The 16,066-nt window shown below is 53.3% G+C and overlaps 36 non-coding genes across 36 annotated transcripts; 18 read left to right on the top strand and 18 right to left on the bottom strand.

Moving 5' to 3' along the window:
- Window positions 1-330: 330 nt before the first annotated feature.
- On the bottom strand, window positions 331-404 carry TRNAI-AAU. Its single transcript has one exon. It is a non-coding gene; the product is annotated as a tRNA-Ile (tRNA).
- A 133-nt stretch (window positions 405-537) lies between these two features.
- Window positions 538-609, top strand: TRNAW-CCA. The gene has a single exon. It is a non-coding gene; the product is annotated as a tRNA-Trp (tRNA).
- A 610-nt stretch (window positions 610-1,219) lies between these two features.
- Window positions 1,220-1,293, bottom strand: TRNAI-AAU. The gene has a single exon. It is a non-coding gene; the product is annotated as a tRNA-Ile (tRNA).
- Window positions 1,294-1,426: 133 nt separating this feature from the next.
- On the top strand, window positions 1,427-1,498 carry TRNAW-CCA. Its single transcript has one exon. It is a non-coding gene; the product is annotated as a tRNA-Trp (tRNA).
- Window positions 1,499-2,108: 610 nt separating this feature from the next.
- On the bottom strand, window positions 2,109-2,182 carry TRNAI-AAU. The gene has a single exon. It is a non-coding gene; the product is annotated as a tRNA-Ile (tRNA).
- A 133-nt stretch (window positions 2,183-2,315) lies between these two features.
- On the top strand, window positions 2,316-2,387 carry TRNAW-CCA. The gene has a single exon. It is a non-coding gene; the product is annotated as a tRNA-Trp (tRNA).
- A 610-nt stretch (window positions 2,388-2,997) lies between these two features.
- TRNAI-AAU lies at window positions 2,998-3,071 on the bottom strand. The gene has a single exon. It is a non-coding gene; the product is annotated as a tRNA-Ile (tRNA).
- A 133-nt stretch (window positions 3,072-3,204) lies between these two features.
- TRNAW-CCA lies at window positions 3,205-3,276 on the top strand. The gene has a single exon. It is a non-coding gene; the product is annotated as a tRNA-Trp (tRNA).
- Window positions 3,277-3,886: 610 nt separating this feature from the next.
- TRNAI-AAU lies at window positions 3,887-3,960 on the bottom strand. The gene has a single exon. It is a non-coding gene; the product is annotated as a tRNA-Ile (tRNA).
- A 133-nt stretch (window positions 3,961-4,093) lies between these two features.
- Window positions 4,094-4,165, top strand: TRNAW-CCA. Its single transcript has one exon. It is a non-coding gene; the product is annotated as a tRNA-Trp (tRNA).
- Window positions 4,166-4,775: 610 nt separating this feature from the next.
- Window positions 4,776-4,849, bottom strand: TRNAI-AAU. Its single transcript has one exon. It is a non-coding gene; the product is annotated as a tRNA-Ile (tRNA).
- A 133-nt stretch (window positions 4,850-4,982) lies between these two features.
- On the top strand, window positions 4,983-5,054 carry TRNAW-CCA. Its single transcript has one exon. It is a non-coding gene; the product is annotated as a tRNA-Trp (tRNA).
- A 610-nt stretch (window positions 5,055-5,664) lies between these two features.
- TRNAI-AAU lies at window positions 5,665-5,738 on the bottom strand. The gene has a single exon. It is a non-coding gene; the product is annotated as a tRNA-Ile (tRNA).
- Window positions 5,739-5,871: 133 nt separating this feature from the next.
- TRNAW-CCA lies at window positions 5,872-5,943 on the top strand. Its single transcript has one exon. It is a non-coding gene; the product is annotated as a tRNA-Trp (tRNA).
- A 610-nt stretch (window positions 5,944-6,553) lies between these two features.
- Window positions 6,554-6,627, bottom strand: TRNAI-AAU. The gene has a single exon. It is a non-coding gene; the product is annotated as a tRNA-Ile (tRNA).
- A 133-nt stretch (window positions 6,628-6,760) lies between these two features.
- TRNAW-CCA lies at window positions 6,761-6,832 on the top strand. The gene has a single exon. It is a non-coding gene; the product is annotated as a tRNA-Trp (tRNA).
- A 610-nt stretch (window positions 6,833-7,442) lies between these two features.
- On the bottom strand, window positions 7,443-7,516 carry TRNAI-AAU. Its single transcript has one exon. It is a non-coding gene; the product is annotated as a tRNA-Ile (tRNA).
- A 133-nt stretch (window positions 7,517-7,649) lies between these two features.
- On the top strand, window positions 7,650-7,721 carry TRNAW-CCA. The gene has a single exon. It is a non-coding gene; the product is annotated as a tRNA-Trp (tRNA).
- Window positions 7,722-8,331: 610 nt separating this feature from the next.
- Window positions 8,332-8,405, bottom strand: TRNAI-AAU. Its single transcript has one exon. It is a non-coding gene; the product is annotated as a tRNA-Ile (tRNA).
- A 133-nt stretch (window positions 8,406-8,538) lies between these two features.
- On the top strand, window positions 8,539-8,610 carry TRNAW-CCA. The gene has a single exon. It is a non-coding gene; the product is annotated as a tRNA-Trp (tRNA).
- A 613-nt stretch (window positions 8,611-9,223) lies between these two features.
- TRNAI-AAU lies at window positions 9,224-9,297 on the bottom strand. Its single transcript has one exon. It is a non-coding gene; the product is annotated as a tRNA-Ile (tRNA).
- Window positions 9,298-9,430: 133 nt separating this feature from the next.
- TRNAW-CCA lies at window positions 9,431-9,502 on the top strand. Its single transcript has one exon. It is a non-coding gene; the product is annotated as a tRNA-Trp (tRNA).
- Window positions 9,503-10,112: 610 nt separating this feature from the next.
- TRNAI-AAU lies at window positions 10,113-10,186 on the bottom strand. Its single transcript has one exon. It is a non-coding gene; the product is annotated as a tRNA-Ile (tRNA).
- A 133-nt stretch (window positions 10,187-10,319) lies between these two features.
- On the top strand, window positions 10,320-10,391 carry TRNAW-CCA. The gene has a single exon. It is a non-coding gene; the product is annotated as a tRNA-Trp (tRNA).
- A 610-nt stretch (window positions 10,392-11,001) lies between these two features.
- Window positions 11,002-11,075, bottom strand: TRNAI-AAU. The gene has a single exon. It is a non-coding gene; the product is annotated as a tRNA-Ile (tRNA).
- A 133-nt stretch (window positions 11,076-11,208) lies between these two features.
- Window positions 11,209-11,280, top strand: TRNAW-CCA. The gene has a single exon. It is a non-coding gene; the product is annotated as a tRNA-Trp (tRNA).
- A 610-nt stretch (window positions 11,281-11,890) lies between these two features.
- On the bottom strand, window positions 11,891-11,964 carry TRNAI-AAU. Its single transcript has one exon. It is a non-coding gene; the product is annotated as a tRNA-Ile (tRNA).
- Window positions 11,965-12,097: 133 nt separating this feature from the next.
- On the top strand, window positions 12,098-12,169 carry TRNAW-CCA. The gene has a single exon. It is a non-coding gene; the product is annotated as a tRNA-Trp (tRNA).
- A 610-nt stretch (window positions 12,170-12,779) lies between these two features.
- Window positions 12,780-12,853, bottom strand: TRNAI-AAU. Its single transcript has one exon. It is a non-coding gene; the product is annotated as a tRNA-Ile (tRNA).
- Window positions 12,854-12,986: 133 nt separating this feature from the next.
- On the top strand, window positions 12,987-13,058 carry TRNAW-CCA. The gene has a single exon. It is a non-coding gene; the product is annotated as a tRNA-Trp (tRNA).
- A 610-nt stretch (window positions 13,059-13,668) lies between these two features.
- On the bottom strand, window positions 13,669-13,742 carry TRNAI-AAU. Its single transcript has one exon. It is a non-coding gene; the product is annotated as a tRNA-Ile (tRNA).
- A 133-nt stretch (window positions 13,743-13,875) lies between these two features.
- TRNAW-CCA lies at window positions 13,876-13,947 on the top strand. Its single transcript has one exon. It is a non-coding gene; the product is annotated as a tRNA-Trp (tRNA).
- A 610-nt stretch (window positions 13,948-14,557) lies between these two features.
- TRNAI-AAU lies at window positions 14,558-14,631 on the bottom strand. Its single transcript has one exon. It is a non-coding gene; the product is annotated as a tRNA-Ile (tRNA).
- A 133-nt stretch (window positions 14,632-14,764) lies between these two features.
- TRNAW-CCA lies at window positions 14,765-14,836 on the top strand. The gene has a single exon. It is a non-coding gene; the product is annotated as a tRNA-Trp (tRNA).
- A 610-nt stretch (window positions 14,837-15,446) lies between these two features.
- TRNAI-AAU lies at window positions 15,447-15,520 on the bottom strand. Its single transcript has one exon. It is a non-coding gene; the product is annotated as a tRNA-Ile (tRNA).
- A 133-nt stretch (window positions 15,521-15,653) lies between these two features.
- TRNAW-CCA lies at window positions 15,654-15,725 on the top strand. Its single transcript has one exon. It is a non-coding gene; the product is annotated as a tRNA-Trp (tRNA).
- Window positions 15,726-16,066: the final 341 nt, after the last annotated feature.

Genomic DNA, 16,066 nt, shown 5'->3' on the forward strand with positions numbered 1-16,066 from the left:
CTTTGTTTTTTGATGAGGAACACAGTCCGGGGACCTAGCAAGGGAATGCTGATGGACTGTCCCGCGTCTACTGTATGTTGAAAAAACAAGCTCCCTGCCTAAGTTCTGAGCGCAGGGGAAGGCTAGGTGAGGCACTGGCTGGCAGAATCTTGGACCGTTTACATGTTTTACCTAGGGTTCTTAACATATGCTGTCCCTCCTGCTCTCTCTGTGTTTTGGGAGCCTGCCTCTGGCTCAAAGGCCTGGGCGCTGGCAGAAGACCTAAAAAAAAAGATAGGGGTGCCGCGCAGAGGGCCGCAGAAATCCGTCGCTGCTGGAATAAAAGGTGAATGGCCCGTACGGGGATCGAACCCGCGACCTTGGCGTTATTAGCACCACGCTCTAACCAACTGAGCTAACCGGCCCAATCTCGCACAGGTGTAGCCGCCCCAAGCTGGCACAGGGCTATCGCCGGTGCAACCAAGTCATACTGTGGGAAAGCCCCAAAGAATTGAAGACACGGGAGTTGCCAAAGGCTTGCGAAGCCCATTAGCAAGAGACCTCGTGGCGCAACGGTAGCGCGTCTGACTCCAGATCAGAAGGTTGCGTGTTCAAATCACGTCGGGGTCATGTTGCTTTTCATAGGCACCTGCTCAACCCAGGTTCGTCTAGCGCTTCCACCACCCATCATACAACTGGGGCTCCCACCGAAAAACAGGGTCCACTCGACCTCTAGATTACCCCCAGAAGGCTGGTTGAAGCGCCAAACCCAAAACAACATAGGCCTGGAAGAAGCCCCACAACTGGGCTTTTTACAGCATTGGGTGGAGGCTCTCCATGCCTCAAATTAAGAAGAATCAAGCAATTAAAACCTGCAAGGGTCACAAGGTGTTTTCTGGCTTTCACAAGGCTTTGTTTTTTGATGAGGAACACAGTCCGGGGACCTAGCAAGGGAATGCTGATGGACTGTCCCGCGTCTACTGTATGTTGAAAAAACAAGCTCCCTGCCTAAGTTCTGAGCGCAGGGGAAGGCTAGGTGAGGCACTGGCTGGCAGAATCTTGGACCGTTTACATGTTTTACCTAGGGTTCTTAACATATGCTGTCCCTCCTGCTCTCTCTGTGCTTTGGGAGCCTGCTTCTGGCTCAAAGGCCTGGGCGCTGGCAGAAGACCTAAAAAAAAAGATAGGGGTGCCGCGCAGAGGGCCGCAGAAATCCGTCGCTGCTGGAATAAAAGGTGAATGGCCCGTACGGGGATCGAACCCGCGACCTTGGCGTTATTAGCACCACGCTCTAACCAACTGAGCTAACCGGCCCAATCTCGCACAGGTGTAGCCGCCCCAAGCTGGCACAGGGCTATCGCCGGTGCAACCAAGTCATACTGTGGGAAAGCCCCAAAGAATTGAAGACACGGGAGTTGCCAAAGGCTTGCGAAGCCCATTAGCAAGAGACCTCGTGGCGCAACGGTAGCGCGTCTGACTCCAGATCAGAAGGTTGCGTGTTCAAATCACGTCGGGGTCATGTTGCTTTTCATAGGCACCTGCTCAACCCAGGTTCGTCTAGCGCTTCCACCACCCATCATACAACTGGGGCTCCCACCGAAAAACAGGGTCCACTCGACCTCTAGATTACCCCCAGAAGGCTGGTTGAAGCGCCAAACCCAAAACAACATAGGCCTGGAAGAAGCCCCACAACTGGGCTTTTTACAGCATTGGGTGGAGGCTCTCCATGCCTCAAATTAAGAAGAATCAAGCAATTAAAACCTGCAAGGGTCACAAGGTGTTTTCTGGCTTTCACAAGGCTTTGTTTTTTGATGAGGAACACAGTCCGGGGACCTAGCAAGGGAATGCTGATGGACTGTCCCGCGTCTACTGTATGTTGAAAAAACAAGCTCCCTGCCTAAGTTCTGAGCGCAGGGGAAGGCTAGGTGAGGCACTGGCTGGCAGAATCTTGGACCGTTTACATGTTTTACCTAGGGTTCTTAACATATGCTGTCCCTCCTGCTCTCTCTGTGCTTTGGGAGCCTGCTTCTGGCTCAAAGGCCTGGGCGCTGGCAGAAGACCTAAAAAAAAAGATAGGGGTGCCGCGCAGAGGGCCGCAGAAATCCGTCGCTGCTGGAATAAAAGGTGAATGGCCCGTACGGGGATCGAACCCGCGACCTTGGCGTTATTAGCACCACGCTCTAACCAACTGAGCTAACCGGCCCAATCTCGCACAGGTGTAGCCGCCCCAAGCTGGCACAGGGCTATCGCCGGTGCAACCAAGTCATACTGTGGGAAAGCCCCAAAGAATTGAAGACACGGGAGTTGCCAAAGGCTTGCGAAGCCCATTAGCAAGAGACCTCGTGGCGCAACGGTAGCGCGTCTGACTCCAGATCAGAAGGTTGCGTGTTCAAATCACGTCGGGGTCATGTTGCTTTTCATAGGCACCTGCTCAACCCAGGTTCGTCTAGCGCTTCCACCACCCATCATACAACTGGGGCTCCCACCGAAAAACAGGGTCCACTCGACCTCTAGATTACCCCCAGAAGGCTGGTTGAAGCGCCAAACCCAAAACAACATAGGCCTGGAAGAAGCCCCACAACTGGGCTTTTTACAGCATTGGGTGGAGGCTCTCCATGCCTCAAATTAAGAAGAATCAAGCAATTAAAACCTGCAAGGGTCACAAGGTGTTTTCTGGCTTTCACAAGGCTTTGTTTTTTGATGAGGAACACAGTCCGGGGACCTAGCAAGGGAATGCTGATGGACTGTCCCGCGTCTACTGTATGTTGAAAAAACAAGCTCCCTGCCTAAGTTCTGAGCGCAGGGGAAGGCTAGGTGAGGCACTGGCTGGCAGAATCTTGGACCGTTTACATGTTTTACCTAGGGTTCTTAACATATGCTGTCCCTCCTGCTCTCTCTGTGCTTTGGGAGCCTGCTTCTGGCTCAAAGGCCTGGGCGCTGGCAGAAGACCTAAAAAAAAAGATAGGGGTGCCGCGCAGAGGGCCGCAGAAATCCGTCGCTGCTGGAATAAAAGGTGAATGGCCCGTACGGGGATCGAACCCGCGACCTTGGCGTTATTAGCACCACGCTCTAACCAACTGAGCTAACCGGCCCAATCTCGCACAGGTGTAGCCGCCCCAAGCTGGCACAGGGCTATCGCCGGTGCAACCAAGTCATACTGTGGGAAAGCCCCAAAGAATTGAAGACACGGGAGTTGCCAAAGGCTTGCGAAGCCCATTAGCAAGAGACCTCGTGGCGCAACGGTAGCGCGTCTGACTCCAGATCAGAAGGTTGCGTGTTCAAATCACGTCGGGGTCATGTTGCTTTTCATAGGCACCTGCTCAACCCAGGTTCGTCTAGCGCTTCCACCACCCATCATACAACTGGGGCTCCCACCGAAAAACAGGGTCCACTCGACCTCTAGATTACCCCCAGAAGGCTGGTTGAAGCGCCAAACCCAAAACAACATAGGCCTGGAAGAAGCCCCACAACTGGGCTTTTTACAGCATTGGGTGGAGGCTCTCCATGCCTCAAATTAAGAAGAATCAAGCAATTAAAACCTGCAAGGGTCACAAGGTGTTTTCTGGCTTTCACAAGGCTTTGTTTTTTGATGAGGAACACAGTCCGGGGACCTAGCAAGGGAATGCTGATGGACTGTCCCGCGTCTACTGTATGTTGAAAAAACAAGCTCCCTGCCTAAGTTCTGAGCGCAGGGGAAGGCTAGGTGAGGCACTGGCTGGCAGAATCTTGGACCGTTTACATGTTTTACCTAGGGTTCTTAACATATGCTGTCCCTCCTGCTCTCTCTGTGCTTTGGGAGCCTGCTTCTGGCTCAAAGGCCTGGGCGCTGGCAGAAGACCTAAAAAAAAAGATAGGGGTGCCGCGCAGAGGGCCGCAGAAATCCGTCGCTGCTGGAATAAAAGGTGAATGGCCCGTACGGGGATCGAACCCGCGACCTTGGCGTTATTAGCACCACGCTCTAACCAACTGAGCTAACCGGCCCAATCTCGCACAGGTGTAGCCGCCCCAAGCTGGCACAGGGCTATCGCCGGTGCAACCAAGTCATACTGTGGGAAAGCCCCAAAGAATTGAAGACACGGGAGTTGCCAAAGGCTTGCGAAGCCCATTAGCAAGAGACCTCGTGGCGCAACGGTAGCGCGTCTGACTCCAGATCAGAAGGTTGCGTGTTCAAATCACGTCGGGGTCATGTTGCTTTTCATAGGCACCTGCTCAACCCAGGTTCGTCTAGCGCTTCCACCACCCATCATACAACTGGGGCTCCCACCGAAAAACAGGGTCCACTCGACCTCTAGATTACCCCCAGAAGGCTGGTTGAAGCGCCAAACCCAAAACAACATAGGCCTGGAAGAAGCCCCACAACTGGGCTTTTTACAGCATTGGGTGGAGGCTCTCCATGCCTCAAATTAAGAAGAATCAAGCAATTAAAACCTGCAAGGGTCACAAGGTGTTTTCTGGCTTTCACAAGGCTTTGTTTTTTGATGAGGAACACAGTCCGGGGACCTAGCAAGGGAATGCTGATGGACTGTCCCGCGTCTACTGTATGTTGAAAAAACAAGCTCCCTGCCTAAGTTCTGAGCGCAGGGGAAGGCTAGGTGAGGCACTGGCTGGCAGAATCTTGGACCGTTTACATGTTTTACCTAGGGTTCTTAACATATGCTGTCCCTCCTGCTCTCTCTGTGCTTTGGGAGCCTGCTTCTGGCTCAAAGGCCTGGGCGCTGGCAGAAGACCTAAAAAAAAAGATAGGGGTGCCGCGCAGAGGGCCGCAGAAATCCGTCGCTGCTGGAATAAAAGGTGAATGGCCCGTACGGGGATCGAACCCGCGACCTTGGCGTTATTAGCACCACGCTCTAACCAACTGAGCTAACCGGCCCAATCTCGCACAGGTGTAGCCGCCCCAAGCTGGCACAGGGCTATCGCCGGTGCAACCAAGTCATACTGTGGGAAAGCCCCAAAGAATTGAAGACACGGGAGTTGCCAAAGGCTTGCGAAGCCCATTAGCAAGAGACCTCGTGGCGCAACGGTAGCGCGTCTGACTCCAGATCAGAAGGTTGCGTGTTCAAATCACGTCGGGGTCATGTTGCTTTTCATAGGCACCTGCTCAACCCAGGTTCGTCTAGCGCTTCCACCACCCATCATACAACTGGGGCCCCCACCGAAAAACAGGGTCCACTCGACCTCTAGATTACCCCCAGAAGGCTGGTTGAAGCGCCAAACCCAAAACAACATAGGCCTGGAAGAAGCCCCACAACTGGGCTTTTTACAGCATTGGGTGGAGGCTCTCCATGCCTCAAATTAAGAAGAATCAAGCAATTAAAACCTGCAAGGGTCACAAGGTGTTTTCTGGCTTTCACAAGGCTTTGTTTTTTGATGAGGAACACAGTCCGGGGACCTAGCAAGGGAATGCTGATGGACTGTCCCGCGTCTACTGTATGTTGAAAAAACAAGCTCCCTGCCTAAGTTCTGAGCGCAGGGGAAGGCTAGGTGAGGCACTGGCTGGCAGAATCTTGGACCGTTTACATGTTTTACCTAGGGTTCTTAACATATGCTGTCCCTCCTGCTCTCTCTGTGCTTTGGGAGCCTGCTTCTGGCTCAAAGGCCTGGGCGCTGGCAGAAGACCTAAAAAAAAAGATAGGGGTGCCGCGCAGAGGGCCGCAGAAATCCGTCGCTGCTGGAATAAAAGGTGAATGGCCCGTACGGGGATCGAACCCGCGACCTTGGCGTTATTAGCACCACGCTCTAACCAACTGAGCTAACCGGCCCAATCTCGCACAGGTGTAGCCGCCCCAAGCTGGCACAGGGCTATCGCCGGTGCAACCAAGTCATACTGTGGGAAAGCCCCAAAGAATTGAAGACACGGGAGTTGCCAAAGGCTTGCGAAGCCCATTAGCAAGAGACCTCGTGGCGCAACGGTAGCGCGTCTGACTCCAGATCAGAAGGTTGCGTGTTCAAATCACGTCGGGGTCATGTTGCTTTTCATAGGCACCTGCTCAACCCAGGTTCGTCTAGCGCTTCCACCACCCATCATACAACTGGGGCTCCCACCGAAAAACAGGGTCCACTCGACCTCTAGATTACCCCCAGAAGGCTGGTTGAAGCGCCAAACCCAAAACAACATAGGCCTGGAAGAAGCCCCACAACTGGGCTTTTTACAGCATTGGGTGGAGGCTCTCCATGCCTCAAATTAAGAAGAATCAAGCAATTAAAACCTGCAAGGGTCACAAGGTGTTTTCTGGCTTTCACAAGGCTTTGTTTTTTGATGAGGAACACAGTCCGGGGACCTAGCAAGGGAATGCTGATGGACTGTCCCGCGTCTACTGTATGTTGAAAAAACAAGCTCCCTGCCTAAGTTCTGAGCGCAGGGGAAGGCTAGGTGAGGCACTGGCTGGCAGAATCTTGGACCGTTTACATGTTTTACCTAGGGTTCTTAACATATGCTGTCCCTCCTGCTCTCTCTGTGCTTTGGGAGCCTGCTTCTGGCTCAAAGGCCTGGGCGCTGGCAGAAGACCTAAAAAAAAAGATAGGGGTGCCGCGCAGAGGGCCGCAGAAATCCGTCGCTGCTGGAATAAAAGGTGAATGGCCCGTACGGGGATCGAACCCGCGACCTTGGCGTTATTAGCACCACGCTCTAACCAACTGAGCTAACCGGCCCAATCTCGCACAGGTGTAGCCGCCCCAAGCTGGCACAGGGCTATCGCCGGTGCAACCAAGTCATACTGTGGGAAAGCCCCAAAGAATTGAAGACACGGGAGTTGCCAAAGGCTTGCGAAGCCCATTAGCAAGAGACCTCGTGGCGCAACGGTAGCGCGTCTGACTCCAGATCAGAAGGTTGCGTGTTCAAATCACGTCGGGGTCATGTTGCTTTTCATAGGCACCTGCTCAACCCAGGTTCGTCTAGCGCTTCCACCACCCATCATACAACTGGGGCTCCCACCGAAAAACAGGGTCCACTCGACCTCTAGATTACCCCCAGAAGGCTGGTTGAAGCGCCAAACCCAAAACAACATAGGCCTGGAAGAAGCCCCACAACTGGGCTTTTTACAGCATTGGGTGGAGGCTCTCCATGCCTCAAATTAAGAAGAATCAAGCAATTAAAACCTGCAAGGGTCACAAGGTGTTTTCTGGCTTTCACAAGGCTTTGTTTTTTGATGAGGAACACAGTCCGGGGACCTAGCAAGGGAATGCTGATGGACTGTCCTGCGTCTACTGTATGTTGAAAAAACAAGCTCCCTGCCTAAGTTCTGAGCGCAGGGGAAGGCTAGGTGAGGCACTGGCTGGCAGAATCTTGGACCGTTTACATGTTTTACCTAGGGTTCTTAACATATGCTGTCCCTCCTGCTCTCTCTGTGTTTTGGGAGCCTGCCTCTGGCTCAAAGGCCTGGGCGCTGGCAGAAGACCTAAAAAAAAAGATAGGGGTGCCGCGCAGAGGGCCGCAGAAATCCGTCGCTGCTGGAATAAAAGGTGAATGGCCCGTACGGGGATCGAACCCGCGACCTTGGCGTTATTAGCACCACGCTCTAACCAACTGAGCTAACCGGCCCAATCTCGCACAGGTGTAGCCGCCCCAAGCTGGCACAGGGCTATCGCCGGTGCAACCAAGTCATACTGTGGGAAAGCCCCAAAGAATTGAAGACACGGGAGTTGCCAAAGGCTTGCGAAGCCCATTAGCAAGAGACCTCGTGGCGCAACGGTAGCGCGTCTGACTCCAGATCAGAAGGTTGCGTGTTCAAATCACGTCGGGGTCATGTTGCTTTTCATAGGCACCTGCTCAACCCAGGTTCGTCTAGCGCTTCCACCACCCATCATACAACTGGGGCTCCCACCGAAAAACAGGGTCCACTCGACCTCTAGATTACCCCCAGAAGGCTGGTTGAAGCGCCAAACCCAAAACAACATAGGCCTGGAAGAAGCCCCACAACTGGGCTTTTTACAGCATTGGGTGGAGGCTCTCCATGCCTCAAATTAAGAAGAATCAAGCAATTAAAACCTGCAAGGGTCACAAGGTGTTTTCTGGCTTTCACAAGGCTTTGTTTTTTGATGAGGAACACAGTCCGGGGACCTAGCAAGGGAATGCTGATGGACTGTCCCGCGTCTACTGTATGTTGAAAAAACAAGCTCCCTGCCTAAGTTCTGAGCGCAGGGGAAGGCTAGGTGAGGCACTGGCTGGCAGAATCTTGGACCGTTTACATGTTTTACCTAGGGTTCTTAACATATGCTGTCCCTCCTGCTCTCTCTGTGCTTTGGGAGCCTGCCTCTGGCTCAAAGGCCTGGGCGCTGGCAGAAGACCTAAAAAAAAAGATAGGGGTGCCGCGCAGAGGGCCGCAGAAATCCGTCGCTGCTGGAATAAAAGGTGAATGGCCCGTACGGGGATCGAACCCGCGACCTTGGCGTTATTAGCACCACGCTCTAACCAACTGAGCTAACCGGCCCAATCTCGCACAGGTGTAGCCGCCCCAAGCTGGCACAGGGCTATCGCCGGTGCAACCAAGTCATACTGTGGGAAAGCCCCAAAGAATTGAAGACACGGGAGTTGCCAAAGGCTTGCGAAGCCCATTAGCAAGAGACCTCGTGGCGCAACGGTAGCGCGTCTGACTCCAGATCAGAAGGTTGCGTGTTCAAATCACGTCGGGGTCATGTTGCTTTTCATAGGCACCTGCTCAACCCAGGTTCGTCTAGCGCTTCCACCACCCATCATACAACTGGGGCTCCCACCGAAAAACAGGGTCCACTCGACCTCTAGATTACCCCCAGAAGGCTGGTTGAAGCGCCAAACCCAAAACAACATAGGCCTGGAAGAAGCCCCACAACTGGGCTTTTTACAGCATTGGGTGGAGGCTCTCCATGCCTCAAATTAAGAAGAATCAAGCAATTAAAACCTGCAAGGGTCACAAGGTGTTTTCTGGCTTTCACAAGGCTTTGTTTTTTGATGAGGAACACAGTCCGGGGACCTAGCAAGGGAATGCTGATGGACTGTCCCGCGTCTACTGTATGTTGAAAAAACAAGCTCCCTGCCTAAGTTCTGAGCGCAGGGGAAGGCTAGGTGAGGCACTGGCTGGCAGAATCTTGGACCGTTTACATGTTTTACCTAGGGTTCTTAACATATGCTGTCCCTCCTGCTCTCTCTGTGCTTTGGGAGCCTGCTTCTGGCTGCTCAAAGGCCTGGGCGCTGGCAGAAGACCTAAAAAAAAAGATAGGGGTGCCGCGCAGAGGGCCGCAGAAATCCGTCGCTGCTGGAATAAAAGGTGAATGGCCCGTACGGGGATCGAACCCGCGACCTTGGCGTTATTAGCACCACGCTCTAACCAACTGAGCTAACCGGCCCAATCTCGCACAGGTGTAGCCGCCCCAAGCTGGCACAGGGCTATCGCCGGTGCAACCAAGTCATACTGTGGGAAAGCCCCAAAGAATTGAAGACACGGGAGTTGCCAAAGGCTTGCGAAGCCCATTAGCAAGAGACCTCGTGGCGCAACGGTAGCGCGTCTGACTCCAGATCAGAAGGTTGCGTGTTCAAATCACGTCGGGGTCATGTTGCTTTTCATAGGCACCTGCTCACCCAGGTTCGTCTAGCGCTTCCACCACCCATCATACAACTGGGGCTCCCACCGAAAAACAGGGTCCACTCGACCTCTAGATTACCCCCAGAAGGCTGGTTGAAGCGCCAAACCCCAAAACAACATAGGCCTGGAAGAAGCCCCACAACTGGGCTTTTTACAGCATTGGGTGGAGGCTCTCCATGCCTCAAATTAAGAAGAATCAAGCAATTAAAACCTGCAAGGGTCACAAGGTGTTTTCTGGCTTTCACAAGGCTTTGTTTTTTGATGAGGAACACAGTCCGGGGACCTAGCAAGGGAATGCTGATGGACTGTCCCGCGTCTACTGTATGTTGAAAAAACAAGCTCCCTGCCTAAGTTCTGAGCGCAGGGGAAGGCTAGGTGAGGCACTGGCTGGCAGAATCTTGGACCGTTTACATGTTTTACCTAGGGTTCTTAACATATGCTGTCCCTCCTGCTCTCTCTGTGCTTTGGGAGCCTGCTTCTGGCTCAAAGGCCTGGGCGCTGGCAGAAGACCTAAAAAAAAAGATAGGGGTGCCGCGCAGAGGGCCGCAGAAATCCGTCGCTGCTGGAATAAAAGGTGAATGGCCCGTACGGGGATCGAACCCGCGACCTTGGCGTTATTAGCACCACGCTCTAACCAACTGAGCTAACCGGCCCAATCTCGCACAGGTGTAGCCGCCCCAAGCTGGCACAGGGCTATCGCCGGTGCAACCAAGTCATACTGTGGGAAAGCCCCAAAGAATTGAAGACACGGGAGTTGCCAAAGGCTTGCGAAGCCCATTAGCAAGAGACCTCGTGGCGCAACGGTAGCGCGTCTGACTCCAGATCAGAAGGTTGCGTGTTCAAATCACGTCGGGGTCATGTTGCTTTTCATAGGCACCTGCTCAACCCAGGTTCGTCTAGCGCTTCCACCACCCATCATACAACTGGGGCTCCCACCGAAAAACAGGGTCCACTCGACCTCTAGATTACCCCCAGAAGGCTGGTTGAAGCGCCAAACCCAAAACAACATAGGCCTGGAAGAAGCCCCACAACTGGGCTTTTTACAGCATTGGGTGGAGGCTCTCCATGCCTCAAATTAAGAAGAATCAAGCAATTAAAACCTGCAAGGGTCACAAGGTGTTTTCTGGTTTTCACAAGGCTTTGTTTTTTGATGAGGAACACAGTCCGGGGACCTAGCAAGGGAATGCTGATGGACTGTCCCGCGTCTACTGTATGTTGAAAAAACAAGCTCCCTGCCTAAGTTCTGAGCGCAGGGGAAGGCTAGGTGAGGCACTGGCTGGCAGAATCTTGGACCGTTTACATGTTTTACCTAGGGTTCTTAACATATGCTGTCCCTCCTGCTCTCTCTGTGTTTTGGGAGCCTGCCTCTGGCTCAAAGGCCTGGGCGCTGGCAGAAGACCTAAAAAAAAAGATAGGGGTGCCGCGCAGAGGGCCGCAGAAATCCGTCGCTGCTGGAATAAAAGGTGAATGGCCCGTACGGGGATCGAACCCGCGACCTTGGCGTTATTAGCACCACGCTCTAACCAACTGAGCTAACCGGCCCAATCTCGCACAGGTGTAGCCGCCCCAAGCTGGCACAGGGCTATCGCCGGTGCAACCAAGTCATACTGTGGGAAAGCCCCAAAGAATTGAAGACACGGGAGTTGCCAAAGGCTTGCGAAGCCCATTAGCAAGAGACCTCGTGGCGCAACGGTAGCGCGTCTGACTCCAGATCAGAAGGTTGCGTGTTCAAATCACGTCGGGGTCATGTTGCTTTTCATAGGCACCTGCTCAACCCAGGTTCGTCTAGCGCTTCCACCACCCATCATACAACTGGGGCTCCCACCGAAAAACAGGGTCCACTCGACCTCTAGATTACCCCCAGAAGGCTGGTTGAAGCGCCAAACCCAAAACAACATAGGCCTGGAAGAAGCCCCACAACTGGGCTTTTTACAGCATTGGGTGGAGGCTCTCCATGCCTCAAATTAAGAAGAATCAAGCAATTAAAACCTGCAAGGGTCACAAGGTGTTTTCTGGTTTTCACAAGGCTTTGTTTTTTGATGAGGAACACAGTCCGGGGACCTAGCAAGGGAATGCTGATGGACTGTCCCGCGTCTACTGTATGTTGAAAAAACAAGCTCCCTGCCTAAGTTCTGAGCGCAGGGGAAGGCTAGGTGAGGCACTGGCTGGCAGAATCTTGGACCGTTTACATGTTTTACCTAGGGTTCTTAACATATGCTGTCCCTCCTGCTCTCTCTGTGTTTTGGGAGCCTGCCTCTGGCTCAAAGGCCTGGGCGCTGGCAGAAGACCTAAAAAAAAAGATAGGGGTGCCGCGCAGAGGGCCGCAGAAATCCGTCGCTGCTGGAATAAAAGGTGAATGGCCCGTACGGGGATCGAACCCGCGACCTTGGCGTTATTAGCACCACGCTCTAACCAACTGAGCTAACCGGCCCAATCTCGCACAGGTGTAGCCGCCCCAAGCTGGCACAGGGCTATCGCCGGTGCAACCAAGTCATACTGTGGGAAAGCCCCAAAGAATTGAAGACACGGGAGTTGCCAAAGGCTTGCGAAGCCCATTAGCAAGAGACCTCGTGGCGCAACGGTAGCGCGTCTGACTCCAGATCAGAAGGTTGCGTGTTCAAATCACGTCGGGGTCATGTTGCTTTTCATAGGCACCTGCTCAGCCCAGGTTCGTCTAGCGCTTCCACCACCCATCATACAACTGGGGCTCCCACCGAAAAACAGGGTCCACTCGACCTCTAGATTACCCCCAGAAGGCTGGTTGAAGCGCCAAACCCAAAACAACATAGGCCTGGAAGAAGCCCCACAACTGGGCTTTTTACAGCATTGGGTGGAGGCTCTCCATGCCTCAAATTAAGAAGAATCAAGCAATTAAAACCTGCAAGGGTCACAAGGTGTTTTCTGGTTTTCACAAGGCTTTGTTTTTTGATGAGGAACACAGTCCGGGGACCTAGCAAGGGAATGCTGATGGACTGTCCTGCGTCTACTGTATGTTGAAAAAACAAGCTCCCTGCCTAAGTTCTGAGCGCAGGGGAAGGCTAGGTGAGGCACTGGCTGGCAGAATCTTGGACCGTTTACATGTTTTACCTAGGGTTCTTAACATATGCTGTCCCTCCTGCTCTCTCTGTGTTTTGGGAGCCTGCCTCTGGCTCAAAGGCCTGGGCGCTGGCAGAAGACCTAAAAAAAAAGATAGGGGTGCCGCGCAGAGGGCCGCAGAAATCCGTCGCTGCTGGAATAAAAGGTGAATGGCCCGTACGGGGATCGAACCCGCGACCTTGGCGTTATTAGCACCACGCTCTAACCAACTGAGCTAACCGGCCCAATCTCGCACAGGTGTAGCCGCCCCAAGCTGGCACAGGGCTATCGCCGGTGCAACCAAGTCATACTGTGGGAAAGCCCCAAAGAATTGAAGACACGGGAGTTGCCAAAGGCTTGCGAAGCCCATTAGCAAGAGACCTCGTGGCGCAACGGTAGCGCGTCTGACTCCAGATCAGAAGGTTGCGTGTTCAAATCACGTCGGGGTCATGTTGCTTTTCATAGGCACCTGCTCAGCCCAGGTTCGTCTAGCGCTTCCACCACCCATCATACAACTGGGGCTCCCACCGAAAAACAGGGTCCACTCGACCTCTAGATTACCCCCAGAAGGCTGGTTGAAGCGCCAAACCCAAAACAACATAGGCCTGGAAGAAGCCCCACAACTGGGCTTTTTACAGCATTGGGTGGAGGCTCTCCATGCCTCAAATTAAGAAGAATCAAGCAATTAAAACCTGCAAGGGTCACAAGGTGTTTTCTGGTTTTCACAAGGCTTTGTTTTTTGATGAGGAACACAGTCCGGGGACCTAGCAAGGGAATGCTGATGGACTGTCCCGCGTCTACTGTATGTTGAAAAAACAAGCTCCCTGCCTAAGTTCTGAGCGCAGGGGAAGGCTAGGTGAGGCACTGGCTGGCAGAATCTTGGACCGTTTACATGTTTTACCTAGGGTTCTTAACATATGCTGTCCCTCCTGCTCTCTCTGTGTTTTGGGAGCCTGCCTCTGGCTCAAAGGCCTGGGCGCTGGCAGAAGACCTAAAAAAAAAGATAGGGGTGCCGCGCAGAGGGCCGCAGAAATCCGTCGCTGCTGGAATAAAAGGTGAATGGCCCGTACGGGGATCGAACCCGCGACCTTGGCGTTATTAGCACCACGCTCTAACCAACTGAGCTAACCGGCCCAATCTCGCACAGGTGTAGCCGCCCCAAGCTGGCACAGGGCTATCGCCGGTGCAACCAAGTCATACTGTGGGAAAGCCCCAAAGAATTGAAGACACGGGAGTTGCCAAAGGCTTGCGAAGCCCATTAGCAAGAGACCTCGTGGCGCAACGGTAGCGCGTCTGACTCCAGATCAGAAGGTTGCGTGTTCAAATCACGTCGGGGTCATGTTGCTTTTCATAGGCACCTGCTCAACCCAGGTTCGTCTAGCGCTTCCACCACCCATCATACAACTGGGGCTCCCACCGAAAAACAGGGTCCACTCGACCTCTAGATTACCCCCAGAAGGCTGGTTGAAGCGCCAAACCCAAAACAACATAGGCCTGGAAGAAGCCCCACAGCTGGGCTTTTTACAGCATTGGGTGGAGGCTCTCCATGCCTCAAATTAAGAAGAATCAAGCAATTAAAACCTGCAAGGGTCACAAGGTGTTTTCTGGCTTTCACAAGGCTTTGTTTTTTGATGAGGAACACAGTCCGGGGACCTAGCAAGGGAATGCTGATGGACTGTCCCGCGTCTACTGTATGTTGAAAAAACAAGCTCCCTGCCTAAGTTCTGAGCGCAGGGGAAGGCTAGGTGAGGCACTGGCTGGCAGAATCTTGGACCGTTTACATGTTTTACCTAGGGTTCTTAACATATGCTGTCCCTCCTGCTCTCTCTGTGCTTTGGGAGCCTGCTTCTGGCTCAAAGGCCTGGGCGCTGGCAGAAGACCTAAAAAAAAAGATAGGGGTGCCGCGCAGAGGGCCGCAGAAATCCGTCGCTGCTGGAATAAAAGGTGAATGGCCCGTACGGGGATCGAACCCGCGACCTTGGCGTTATTAGCACCACGCTCTAACCAACTGAGCTAACCGGCCCAATCTCGCACAGGTGTAGCCGCCCCAAGCTGGCACAGGGCTATCGCCGGTGCAACCAAGTCATACTGTGGGAAAGCCCCAAAGAATTGAAGACACGGGAGTTGCCAAAGGCTTGCGAAGCCCATTAGCAAGAGACCTCGTGGCGCAACGGTAGCGCGTCTGACTCCAGATCAGAAGGTTGCGTGTTCAAATCACGTCGGGGTCATGTTGCTTTTCATAGGCACCTGCTCAACCCAGGTTTGTCTAGCGCTTCCACCACCCATCATACAACTGGGGCTCCCACCGAAAAACAGGGTCCACTCGACCTCTAGATTACCCCCAGAAGGCTGGTTGAAGCGCCAAACCCAAAACAACATAGGCCTGGAAGAAGCCCCACAGCTGGGCTTTTTACAGCATTGGGTGGAGGCTCTCCATGCCTCAAATTAAGAAGAATGAAGCAATTAAAACCTGCAAGGGTCACAAGGTGTTTTCTGGCTTTCACAAGGCTTTGTTTTTTGATGAGGAACACAGTCCGGGGACCTAGCAAGGGAATGCTGATGGACTGTCCCGCGTCTACTGTATGTTGAAAAAACAAGCTCCCTGCCTAAGTTCTGAGCGCAGGGGAAGGCTAGGTGAGGCACTGGCTGGCAGAATCTTGGACCGTTTACATGTTTTACCTAGGGTTCTTAACATATGCTGTCCCTCCTGCTCTCTCTGTGCTTTGGGAGCCTGCTTCTGGCTCAAAGGCCTGGGCGCTGGCAGAAGACCTAAAAAAAAAGATAGGGGTGCCGCGCAGAGGGCCGCAGAAATCCGTTGCTGCTGGAATAAAAGGTGAATGGCCCGTACGGGGATCGAACCCGCGACCTTGGCGTTATTAGCACCACGCTCTAACCAACTGAGCTAACCGGCCCAATCTCGCACAGGTGTAGCCGCCCCAAGCTGGCACAGGGCTATCGCCGGTGCAACCAAGTCATACTGTGGGAAAGCCCCAAAGAATTGAAGACACGGGAGTTGCCAAAGGCTTGCGAAGCCCATTAGCAAGAGACCTCGTGGCGCAACGGTAGCGCGTCTGACTCCAGATCAGAAGGTTGCGTGTTCAAATCACGTCGGGGTCATGTTGCTTTTCATAGGCACCTGCTCAACCCAGGTTCGTCTAGCGCTTCCACCACCCATCATACAACTGGGGCTCCCACCGAAAAACAGGGTCCACTCGACCTCTAGATTACCCCCAGAAGGCTGGTTGAAGCGCCAAACCCAAAACAACATAGGCCTGGAAGAAGCCCCACAACTGGGCTTTTTACAGCATTGGGTGGAGGCTCTCCATGCCTCAAATTAAGAAGAATCAAGCAATTAAAACCTGCAAGGGTCACAAGGTGTTTTCTGGCTTTCACAAGGCTTTGTTTTTTGATGAGGAACACAGTCCGGGGACCTAGCAAGGGAATGCTGATGGACTGTC

Source organism: Rana temporaria, chromosome 3 (genome assembly GCF_905171775.1).
Source record: "Rana temporaria chromosome 3, aRanTem1.1, whole genome shotgun sequence".
Taxonomy (NCBI): Eukaryota; Metazoa; Chordata; class Amphibia; order Anura; family Ranidae; genus Rana; species Rana temporaria.